Genomic DNA, 12789 nt, shown 5'->3' on the forward strand with positions numbered 1-12789 from the left:
ACTGCTCTCAGTTCTGTGTATATACCTAGCAGTGGCACTGCAGGGTCATGTAGACAATCTATATTTGGCTTCTTTAGGAACTGCCACACAGTCCTCCATAGCGGCTGTCCCATTCTGCATTCCCACCAACAGGGAATATGTGTTCCTATCTCTTCACATCCTCTCCAACACTTGTAGTTCTGTCTTGTTAATAGTGGCCATTCTGAAAAGTATGAAATAATATCTTATTGTAGTTTTGATTTTCATTTTCCTAATCATTAATGATGTCAAGCATTTTTTCATGTGCTTTTTTGCCATTTATATTTCTTCTTTGGACAAATGTCCATTCAAGTATTTTTTTTTTTAAGATTTATTTTTTTAATTCTCCACTCGCCTTGTTTGCACTTGCTGTCTGCTCTCTGGGTCCATTTGCTGTGTGCTCTCTGTGTCTGCTCATCTTCTCTTTAGGAGGCACTAGGAACTGAACGTGAGACCGCCCATGTGGGAGAGAGGTGCTCAGTGACTTGGGCCTCCTCAGCTCCCTAGCTGTTGTGTCTCTCATTGTCTTTCCTGTTTGTGTCTCTGTTGCGTCATCTTGTTGCGTCAGCTTGCCGTGCCAGCCCATTGTGTCAGCTCGCTGTCTTGCTTGTCTTCCCTCGGAGGCACTGGGAACCAAACCTGGGACCTACCCTGTGGTAGGCGGGCACCTAAGTGCTTGAGGCACATCCAATTCCTTTGTCTTTTTATTGTTAAATTGTAACATCTCTTTATATATCATGGATATTAAACCCTTATCAGACCTGTGGTTTTCAAATATTTTCTTCCACTCAGCTTTCTTTTCACCATTTTGACAGAGTCCTGTGAGGTGCAAAAGTGTTTAATTTGGAGGAGGTCCCATTTATTTATGTATTCTTTTATTGTGCATGTTTTGGGTGTAAGGTCTAAGAAACTGCCACCTTCCACAAGGTCTTCGACATGCTTCCCTACATTTTCTTCTAGTAGTTTCATGGTTCTGGCTTTCATATTTAGGTCTTTGATCCATTTTGAGTTGATTCTTATATAGGGAGTGAGATAGGGGTCCTCTTTCATTATTTTGGTTACGGATTACCAGTTCTCCAAGCGCCATTTGATGAGGAGACTGTTTTGTCCCATTTTAACATGGACTTGGTAGGTCTGTCAAAAACCAGTTGCCTGTAGAGGTAAGTGTTTATTTCTGGACCCTCAATTCTATTCCACTGACTGATGTGCCTATCTTTATGCCAATACCATGCTGATTTGACCACTGTAGTTTTGTAATATGTTTCAAGGTCTGGCAGTGAAATTCCTCCCACATTGCTCTTCTTTTTTAGGATGCTTTTGGCTATTTGGGTGCATTTTCCCTTCCAAATGAATTTGGTAATGGCCTTTTTTATTTCTGTGAAGTAGGTTGTTGGAATTTTGATTGGTATTGCATTGAATCTATAAGACATTTTGGGTAGGATTGACATCTTCAAGATACTTAGTCTTCCAATCCATGAACACAGAATGTCTTTCCATTTGTTTTGATTTCTTTTTGTATTGTTTTGTATTTTTCTGCATATAGGTCCTGTACTTCTTTTGGTTAAATTGATTCCTAGGTATTTGAGTCTTTTTTTGATATTGTAAATGGAAGTTTTCCCCTGACTTCCTCCTTAGATTGTTCAATACTTGTGTAGAGATACATTACTGATTTTTAAATGTTGATCTTGTTTCCTTCTATTTTGCTGAACTCATTTATTAGCTCAAGTATCTTTGTTGTAGACATTTCAGAATAATCTAAGTATAGGATCATGTCACCAACAAATAGAGTTTTACTTCTTCTTTTCCTATATGGATGATTAAAGGCATATATATTAAAGATATATGTTTCTCCTTCTCCAATTGCTCTAGTTAGAAATTCTAGCACAATGTTGAATAACAGTGGTGACGTGGGCATCCTTGTCTCGTTCCCGATCTTAGAGGGAAAGCTTTCAACCTTTCCCCATTGAGTATGATGTTGGCTGCGGATTTTTCATATATACCTTTTATCATATTGAGAAATTTTCCTTCTATTCCTATCTTTTTAAAAAATATTTATTTATTTATTCCCCACCCCACCCCCATTGTTTTTGCACCCACTGTCTGCTCTCTGCATCCATCTGCTGTGTGTTCTTCTGCGTATGCTGGTCTTCTCTTTAGGTGGCACTGGGAACTGATCCCAGCACCCTCCAGATTGGGAGAGAGGTGCTCAATTTCTTGTGCCACCTTAGTTCCCTCATCTGCTGCATCTTATTGTCTCTCTTCTGTGCTTCTTTTTGTTGCATCATCTTGCTGTGCCAGCTCTCCACATGGGCCAGCACTCTGAGTGGCCAGCTCACTGCTTGGGCCAGCTTACCCTCACCAGAAGGCCCTGGGAATCAAACCCTGAACCTTCCATGTGGTAGATGGGAGCCCAATCGCCTGAGCTACATCATTTCTCTATTCCTATCTTTTGAAGTGCTTTTATAAAGAATGAATGCTGGGTTTTTATGCCTTTTCTGCATCAACTGAGATGATCATGTGCTTTATTTCCTTCAGTCTGATAATGTGGTGTATTACGGTGATTGATTGCCTTATGCTGAATGAGCCTTGCATACCAGGAATAAATCCCACTTGGTCATGATGTGTAAGTCTTTTGATATGCTGTTGGATTTGATCTGCAAGTATTTTGATGTTTATTAGAGAGATTGGTCTGTAATTTTCTTTTCTTGTTGCATCTTTATCTGGCTTTGATTTTAGGGTGATGTTGGCTTTATAAAATGTTGGGTAATCCTCCAGCATATGGATGGTTCATGATTTTTAATCCATTCTGTCAGCCTATGTCTTTTGATTGGTAAAGTTTAATCCATTCACATTCAATGATATTACTGTAAATGCATTATTTACTTCCACCATTTTATTCTTTGATTTTAATGGCATATCTTATTTTTGTCTTTTTACTCTTTCGGTTTTCTTTCTGCTATTCTTTCTTCTATATTCTCCTCTAAGCCTCTTTCTCCTGGCTTTTTCTTTCAGGCTCTAAGATTTCCTTTAATATTTTCTTCAAAGGTGGTTTCTTTTTCACAAACTTTCTGTTTGTGAATATTTTATACTCACCTTCATACTTGAAGGAAAATTTGGTGGATAAAGAATTCTTGGCTGGCAGTTTTTCTCTTTCAGTATGCTAATTTTATCATACCACTGTCTCCTTGCCTCCGTGGTTTCTGATGAGAAGTCCTCACTTTGTCTGAGTGTCCCTTGATATGATGCTTTGCTTCTCCCTTGCTGCTCTCAGGATTTTTCTCTTTATCTTTGATGTTTGATATTCTGAGCAGTATGTGTCTTGGAGTAGGTCTATTTGCATTTATTCTGATTGGATGCACTTCTTGGGCATGTCCTCAAGTACTTTCTCTGCACATTTTCCCTTCCCTTCTCCTTATGGAACTCCCATGACATGGATGTTGTTGTGTTTCATGTTGTCGTTCAACTCCCCGAGCCCCTGCTCAATTTTTTTCGTTCTTTACTTTGTTCTTTTATCTCTTCAGTTTCAGCTGTTGTCCTAGCATTTCAAGTCTGCTGTTGTAGTCCTTTTTTTTTTTTAGGTACTAGGGCCAGGGGTTGAACTCTTGCACACTCAACCACTGAGCCACATCGGCTCCACTGAGTTGGTTTTTTTCCATAGTTTTTTTTTCCAAAAGGCACTGGAAACTGAACCTGGGACATCCCATGTGGGTAGCAGGTGCTCAACTGCTTGATTTACATCTGCTCTCACCTACTGCCTTTTCCACTCCCGTGATCTCTGTTACTTTTCTATTCAGGTTTTCAAATCCTTCTTTGTGCTCACTCAATTTATTCTTGATGTTGTTTACCGTAGCTATATCATCTTTCAACTCAATTTGATTTTGGAAATTTGTGTCCATCTTGTTAATTAGTTGTCTCAAACCTTGTCTCTTCTGGGGCTTTGATATATTCCTTTTCTTGGGCCATGCCTTCCATTTTATTAGTATGGCTTGTAATTATTTGCTAGCCATCTGAATAGGATGGTACGTTGACTCAGATGCTCAGTTTCTCTTTCACAGTATTTTGGTGGTGGGAGGCTCTATGTTCTGTGATTCTTGGTTCAACCTGTACTGGGTCTTTAGGATTTTCCCTGTTTGTTGCTCAAATCTGGGCCCTGGACCCAGTAAATGGGCTGCAGACAAGCTTCCTAGGTCCTTGGGCAGGGAGCCTTGTAAAGGCTGGAAAAAACTCTCACTCATTTATTTAATTTTATTTGTTTTTAATGGTAAACAATTTATTTCCTCTTGGAAAACAATCCCACTAATCTCTAGGTTCAGACCACAGAGTAAACATTAATAACAGTAACATGCGGGTTAGTTCAACTGAGTCAAGAATTTGTCCATGTGAAATCATCAAGGAAAACCCTGAACACTCACAGCTTCAAATGTATCCAGGAAAAGAAAGTCATTGACAGTCTACTTAACAACTACTGCATATATGACGGTGCTACCTGTCACTTCGCAAGGCTTACAAATATATATGCGGGCCTCATTCAGCTGTGGATTTGCAAGACTCTTCAACAATAAAAAATAGTCTTGGATTTAACTGTTGATATACCAAAAGACAAATTCTAGGCTTAAGGATAAATAAAAGGAAGTCCGAACGTAGTCAAATGTGTACCACTGTTTATCTGTCTTCCTTGAAAATACTTTCTCTTAAGCCTTTTTGCTCATTTTTTCTTGCCTGAATAGGGTCCAAGTCCACTTGTCTTTTAGACCATTTTAGTATCAGACGACATAATACATGTGCAACGCTTTATATACAAGGGGTCTATCCGGTGCTCAAAAGTTCAAACATATGAACGTCCAACAGTTTTGATAATACAAGTTTTATGGTACAATACAGCGTTTCTGAATAATATACATTAACAAATGAAAGTTTTGTGCAAAGAGTAAAACACGTTCCCTTTTTGTGCCACAAAAGTAATTCTTCTTGAGAGTTTGTCCGTGCACTGACTGCTGTGTTGGGTCATCGTATGGTTCAGCAGCTCCGTTTGGAAGAACTTCTGTGGACACTGTGTACAGTCATAGATCTTCTCCTCTTGTCCACGGGCAGAGAAGATACGTTGCCGTAACTTGTTTGCTTGAACAAACACTGTGAAGCAGACGGGACATGGCAGGTGCCTCCCATGCCTTCGCAGCTGTGCTCTACCAGGTGCCACTGGAGTCTAGCAGGGGAGTTGAAGGTCTGGCTGCAGGGTTGGCACTCATGGTTCAGTCCGTCGCCAATCATGTGATTTGCAACATGAGCCTGATGTCCCACTCGTAGAAAACCACCTGACACGTGACACACTGATAGGTCTTCTTCTCGTCCGACCGCGAGGGACTGCCCCTGGGCACTGGCGATTCTTGTGGCGTTCCGGGCCCGTGCTGCTGCCTGGCCCGAGCTCTCTGTGGACTGTTTGGATGTGGTTCTGGAGTTCATTTTCAGACTCAAACTTAACAGTGCAGCTAGAGCAGCGAGTCTTCAGTCCCCCCGCCTTCCCTTCCCCTCGACGGCACTCACGTTCTCATTCGGGTCCAAATCCAGTCTATTCGAGCCGGGAGGGACGTTGACGCCTGGGCATGCTCTTGCCGAGGTTCACGCACGCAGCACACAGACTGTACGGCAGACTGTTGATGTCAAGTCTCAGCAGACCTTGCTTCGAGCGGAATTCTTTGAGGCAACTTGCACTCTTGTACAGTTTTTGGACGTGCTGGCCACGCCCCGTGGTCTGCACCGCTGACCCGTTCCCTGTCTTTTGTATGTGGAATGTGCCGTGGATTCTGAGTTCTAAGGTGGGGGTCACTGTCTGCAGGCAAACCACACAGCGAAATCCTGTAAGGGAATTTCTCAAGTCAGGGTGCATTTGGCAACGCTCTAGAAACTTCTCTTCGCTCTGCAGCGGCACCTTGCAGATTGGGCAGTTTCCGGTATCGAGGCTCTTACTGTGGGTAACTTTGTGTTGCTAAGAGTTAAAAGGGAGGGAAACCGCTCTCCGCAAATAGGGCCCATGGAGTGTTTGACAGGCCCCAGGTGGGTCTGCACGAGTTCGCGGAGGCCGTTCTCAGAGAAGAAGGTTCGAGAGCGCACGTTACACCTGTAATTCCCTTTAATGGGCTCGGCTTTCTTCACAGTGGCACTTTCTCTGGGTCTGATATTGTGGTCTCGGAGCTGGCGATTCTGCAGCAGTGTCTCCGTGGTGCAGGCCGCCCCCCAAATGTCGCAGCCATACATGAGATTGGTGGTGTCGACGTCCTCCTCACTCACGTCGTGACTGCTGTTGCTCAGCAAGGGCCACGTCCTCCCTCTGCACCTGCTCAGGAGCGCCACTGGTCCCGCAGCTGGGAGTCTTGGTTTCAAACACGCAATGCTTTTCCCGCAAGTGTTCCTCCAGCAAAATGACGACGTGGACGGCTTTGCTGCAGCACTTGCGGGTGTGCTTTTTACTGAGAGTGGTGACGTAGCACCGGAGCTCCACCTCGGTGCCGAAGGACTCGCCACAGAAAATGCACTTTGGCCCTTTCGCTTGGTTCTCCAGGTGGTTGTGTTTCACCTGTACACTTTCATTACTGTGCTTCACGGCCAAGCAGAGCTGAATGGAGACTTGAAGTCAAAAACTTGTTGGCAGAGGGTGCAGTGTAGGAAGACAAAGGTGTGCGTGTCCAGCAGGTGTTCTGAAGGTCATCCGCTGAGGTGGACTGCTTCCGCAGCTTTCACAGACGTCACACGTGGAGGTGACCATCGAATGCGTGGTGACAGACTTCAGCAAGGACTCGGCTGGGGAATTCCTTGTTGCACTGAGGACAGGTCAGTTTTGGATGCACAGCGTCGAGGTGAGTTTTTGGTGAGTCTGAAAGCTACCTAGGGACGTGTACTTAGCACCACACTGACTGCAGATACATTCTCCCGCTGGACGTGCAGGGGCACCTTCTACAGCCTGCGTCATCTTAAGAGACGTCTGCTCCATGGTCATGGGAGAAAGGGGGCTCCAGGCCCTGGGTTTCTTCCCACTGTGAATGTAATTCAGGGCCAAGGGAATGTTTTTATGATTCTCTTTAATATGCTTGTTCAGCTTAAAAACGCTGTTGAAGACTGGCGAATTTGTACAGTAGGAACAAGAACAGCCTTCTACTGCTGGCCTTTGGGAGTCCCCGGCACTGGGACCCAAATCGGGAACCACTGAGGTCGCAATGGACCTGCTTATATGCTCTTCAAGGGAGGAGTCCGTGAGAAACCCCAAGTAGCAATGGGGACAAAAGAAGGTGTTGCCATCCTCAGCCATGGGGTTCGCAAGTCCACGAGAACACCGGAGGTGCTCCTGAAGGGCGCTGAGGTCGTTGACAACTTCGGAACAGAAGTTGCACCGGGGACGATGGCGGGCAGGGCAGAAACGCGCAAACCCGCGTCCTGAGCTTCCTGCGCTTGCTGCAGGGGTTCGTCCAGGTAACAGAGGGAGGGCAATCCCTCCAGGCAGTACTGACAGATGTGGGCCTGTTCAGGCTTATCCAGATGCATAGTTTTCAGATGAATCTGCAGAACTGCGAGACTCGAAAATAGCTGTTTGTCACAGTACATGAAGCTGTAGGTAACTTTTGCTTGCTTACTCGAGGGGCCGGGCACGTCAGGCATCTGCCGACTCTTTGGGATCGGCGGGGCAGCTCCCACCATGGTTGAGCTGTCCACGGAGAGGCTGGAATCTGGAGTCGTGCTGGACACGGAGGTGCAGCCCACGGTGGCCAGGGAAGGGCTGTCGCTGTGGTTGCACGACTCGGGCGGCTGGCGACCGCCCGTGTGGCTGGACGGCTCCTCCACGGTGTGGGAGCTCTCAGGGCAGACGCTGCACGAGTTCTCCTCCCCGCCGTGCACCTGCTCCGTGCGCTTCATCAGCGAGGTCTCCTCCACAAACAGCTCGCGGCAGCAGACACGCCGGAGGCCGCCGGGCCTCGTTTGGGGAGCATTCGGGGTGGCACTCGGCAACGTGCTTCTGGAGGTCTCCGGGGAAGTCACCGCCTTCCCCGCGCTGCCGCCCTTCTGAGCGGCCTTCATCTTCAGCCCGCCGTCCTCCAGCCGGCCCGGGAACCGTCCTCGTCCGCTCGTGAGCCTGCACAAGGCCGAGGAGGGAACTGGAGGAGAGGAAGCCCCGGCGACAAATGGCACATTTACCTGGCTTGTTGCACGTGTGCGTTTTTAAGGGGCTCTTGAGGTGGTCACTCCTGGAGAAGGCAGCATCACCCTCGCTGCAGGGGCACTTCTTGTCCCCGGGGTGGAGTTCTATGTGGCGGTCGTGCTTAAACAGCCTGCTGCAGCTGCGCTCTTGAAAGGCAGTTCGTCACTGTGACTCTGCTCGTGGTGCTTTAGGTAGCAGAGGCGGCTAAACACTTGTCACAGGATTGGCTCGGGTACGGAACCGAGGGCCACCCTCTTCCTCTTCAAAATCACAGCCTTCTCCGTGGCTCGGGCAGGCCCGGTCCTTGCTGGAAGGCGAGGAAGCCGGCCGCGAGCACGAGGGTTCAGCTTCAACATCCACCCCAGCCGGCAGCCGACACCGACTAACCCTGCATCCTGTGACATCCCTCAGCGACTCGACGCCCGCGGGAGCTATCGCAGCGGGGCCCGGCTTCGTCCCCCAACTCCTCTCCATCTCCCGGCCTCGGCTTACGATCGATGGCCTCTCCGCCTTCAGTCTTGTCTTCAGGTTCACAGTCGGGGTCTCTGAGGGTCTCGGTTTCGCTTGCTTGCGGCAAGACATCCTGCGAGGTCTCGGGCTGCGCTGTCGCTCCGGGAATCCACATAATGGAGAATGGAAGCGAGGCCCCCAAAGCCATCAGGATGGCTCCAGAGGGGCCTCTAACCTGCAGGGACTCGCCCCGGACGTAACCCGGAGGAAGGCATTGCCAGCCTGCCCGCGCTCACACACGGGGGGCAGGACTGGACGGCGCGAGCGGGGGGGGGGGGGGGTGCTGGAGGCGCCGGCCGCAGGGCGCCATCCGGAGCCCGGCGGTGGCCGAGCACCCCGCGCCCCGCCACGCCCCGCGCCCCCGCCACGCCCCGCACCCCCGCCCCGCGCCGCTCATTTCTTTTTGATTTCCTCACATGCACTTCCTTGGTCTGCCAGGAGATGGGGCTCCCGGGCCACCTCTCAGCTCAGTGCCTGGTTGGAACGTGCTCACTGCAATGTGGACCAGATCAGTGTGACAGGGGATCCTGCTGGAGGCTGAGCCTTGTAATCCAAACTTTGAGAGGCATTTCACCAACTTTTGCTGGCAGCCCCCTCACTTTTCCCAGGTAGGAAGTAATTCCACGCCCTTCTGTGTCCGCAGCAACCTGTTCCGGTTAGTGGAGAGGGAGATTGAGGAGGTCGTGCATCTTTAGTCCCTTGCCGGCTCCCAAAGCAACGGCACAGCCCCATCTGGCCGGCAAGTGCTCACGGGACACACCAAATACGTGGCTCAACAGCTGTCAGCCTTACGCTGTGTTCCTTTCTTTCCCTTTCCTGGGGAAGTGGATCCCTGGAACCTCCTTTGTCTGTAACCACAGGCCCTGAGGCCCGAGAATTCGTGTCTATAGTGTGCAGCTGTCACTTTTAACTCGGTTTTGCCGTCGCGATTCTTACCGTGTCCCTCTCTCTTCTAAGAGATGTCCAACCTTCAAGTGGTGTCCTTAACTCTAGATGTTTTTCTAGGCTGTTTCTGCCTGTCCTCTAGCTATTTTCCTGGGAGATAAGGGATTTCCATGTCTTTCTAGTCTGTGTTCCTGAAAGTCTCTCTTCTGCTTTTTTAAGATTTTTTATTTCTCTCCCCTTCCCCCCGGCCCCTGCCAGTTGTCTGCTGTGTCCATTCGCTGTGTGTTCTTCTGTGTCTGCTTGTGTTCTTGTCAGCAGAACTGGGAAACTGCCTCTCTTTTTTGTTGTGTCAGCTTGCTGCGTCAGCTCTCCGTGTGGGCGGCGCCACTCCCGGGCAGGCTGCGCTTTTATCACGCAGGAAGCTCTCCTTACGGGGCGCACGCCTTGCGCATGGGGCTCCCCTATGCGGGAGACACCCGTGTGGCACAGCACTCCTTCCGCGCGGCAGCACTGTGCGTGGGCCAGCTCCACACAGGAGACCCTGGGTTTGAACCCTGGACCTCCCATGTGGTGGGCAGACGCTCTGTCAGGTGAGCCACATCCGCTTCCCTCTGCTTCCTTCTTGACCCCCCTCTTCAGGCTCTGCCCACCCACCAACCCCCAAGTCATCGCCAAGGAGCCCACATGGTCCTCCGCGTCCCAGCACAGCCTCTAGGCTCTCTCCACGTGTCCCTCTCCTCCTCGGCATCACCCAGGCTGACACCTTCCTCCCTGCTCACTGCCCTTCAGGGTTCCCACCAGAGGGGGTGCCCTGGGGGCAGGGACTCATCTCACCCACCTCTCTACCTGCGAGGCAGAGGTCCTCCCCAGAGGCAGGCGCTCGGAAGGGCCCTTCACACATCCGCACTGGAGAGACTCCATTAGGGAAGAACGCGTGGTGAAGCTCAGCTCAGGAATGCTCGGGGATCTCTTTTTTCATTTAAAACATTTATTGAAGTGTACCACTCATATAAATATACATAGTAAGTGTTCAGGAGAAGTTGTGAGCTCACAGAACAAGCATGCGCACGCCAGGCAGCTGGCGGCTGGCACCTTCACCCCAGCCCAGGGCCCACTGCTCGCGGGCGCCGCCGGCGCGCAGGGCCGGCCACACCAGCCCCGAAAACCCCACGCCCCGTTTTCAGTGAAGGAAATGGAAAACCAAACTACTGGATCCTTCTCAACTAGGGGAGAAACAAAAGTGTTAGAGAGACTTAATTTAGCAACGTATTAAGTGGCACACGGAGACTCAGCGGCGACAGCGGCACCTGCACACCCACACGCCACACGCTGGTTCTCCGCAGCCACACGCGCGTCCGGCAATGAAAACAGGCAGGCCTTACCTAGCAGAGACACAGCACCCATTTCTTTTTTTTTCAAAGATCTATTTTTTTAAATTTATGCCTCCCCCTCCCCACCCCCCGTGCATTCTCTGCTCTGTGTCCATTTGCTGTGTTCCGTGTCCGCTTGTATTCTTGTCAGCGGCACTGGGAACCTGCGTCTCTTTTTTGTTGCGTCATCTTGCTGCGTCAGCTCCCCGTGTGTGCAGTCTCCAGGGCGACTCTCCTTATGGGGTGCACTACTTGCGTGCAGGGCTCCCCTGCGCGGGGGACACCCCTGCGTGGCAGGGCACTCCTTGCGCGCATCAGCACTGCACATGGCCAGCTCCACACGGGTCAAGGAGGCCCGGGGTTTGAACCGCGGACCTCCCATGTGGTAGACGGACGCCCTAACCACTGGGCCAAGTCTGCTTCCCCAGCACCCCACATTTACCTTAAAAATGCACACTGTGAAAATGAAAAAAAAATTAATAGAAATCTTAGCATAACTAAGCCAAGATGATGACAAGAAGCCTTAGTAAAGAGATGTGAACAGAGGGACTAGTCAGGCTGCCTTGAGCATGACAACTGAGCTGCAGAACCCCCGGCCTGCGGGCAAGCTCCGCAACATTCTGTGATCCGTACACAGCGGAGCCGGTGCGGCAGTGAGTGTTCTCAGAGACGCGACGTATCAAAAACATCTCCTCACTGCCACAGTGTTTCTCAGTTGACTTTTTTTCTTAACGTATAAAAACTCTGTGGAGTTGATGAACCAAATGTTGAAAAGCATTAGCAACTCAGTCAGAACCCTTTCGTGGTGGTGTTTTCAGAGGTTGTAAAATACCCAAGCACTGCTTGGCTAAACAGGAAGGTAGACGGAAGCAGCAGGGAGGCAAGACATGAACATTTTTAATCTCATACTGGAATTAACCCCAAGAAGTAGGAAATGGGTCTGCACTGAGTTAAATCTTCAGATCAGCAAGCACAGGTTCCAACTGGAGAAAGACCAAGTTCCCTGAGAGCCCTGCCCTGGCTGAAACGAGAGGGCAGGTAATGATCCACAGTGAGAAAACACGTCCACCAGGAGTGGCCAGCCCTGGAAGCAGAGAACTGGAAGCCGCAAAACCAAGGCCTGTCTGCGGGGCGGCTGTGTCACTTGTTTGGAGCGTCCCTGACCTGCTGGCAGGAGGCCTCTGCGTCAGGCTGGGGGCAGCGTGGAGGCGGTGGAGCCATGGGCCTCTCCTGCTTGGAGCACCCGTTTGTGGGCTGTCTCCCAGGATCCCTTCCTGCCACTCAATGGGGCCAGGCTTTCCTTCCAGAATCAACCTTTGGCCCTTCGGTTTGGGTGAGCTCACTTCCACCTGCAGGGCTGGGATCTGCCTGCTTGTCAAGCTGGTGTCCCCACCCCTGCCCACACTAGACTGGCACGTGGCTCAGGACTTGGATGGAGCATCAGGGGACAGGGCTTTTCATTCTGGGTTGATGTCAGTCTGGAAGGACGCAGCTCCGGAGACAACGTGGTCACGTGGGGAGGGGCAGAGTAAAGCCAGCACCGAGGAGGAGGAGAGGGGACAAGGCAGGAGGAAAACACACCCCCCCGAGTCCTTGTCACGTCTGAGCTCTGAAGACCTGCCCCAGCTACAAGCTCCATTCCGCAAACGTGTGCACCTCCGTGTTCGTCTGAGACGCTCGACTGCGCCCTGAGCTTCCTGGTAGGGGGAGGCCTCCGGCGCCTCGCTCCCCTGGGTGCTGGTGAGGTGGCATCTCTAGGACTTGAGGACAGAGGGCAGAACCACCTGCTCATCCCTTGGTGACACCCTTAGCCTATACTTC

General features: G+C 50.1%; 1 pseudogene; it reads right to left on the minus strand.

Annotated features, from left to right (window-relative positions):
• Positions 1-4905: 4905 nt before the first annotated feature.
• Positions 4906-8785, minus strand: LOC101423291 (zinc finger protein 521 pseudogene; annotated as a pseudogene).
• Between the last annotated feature and the right edge of the window lie 4004 nt (positions 8786-12789).

Source organism: Dasypus novemcinctus, chromosome 10 (assembly GCF_030445035.2).
Source record: "Dasypus novemcinctus isolate mDasNov1 chromosome 10, mDasNov1.1.hap2, whole genome shotgun sequence".
Lineage (NCBI taxonomy): Eukaryota > Metazoa > Chordata > Mammalia > Cingulata > Dasypodidae > Dasypus > Dasypus novemcinctus.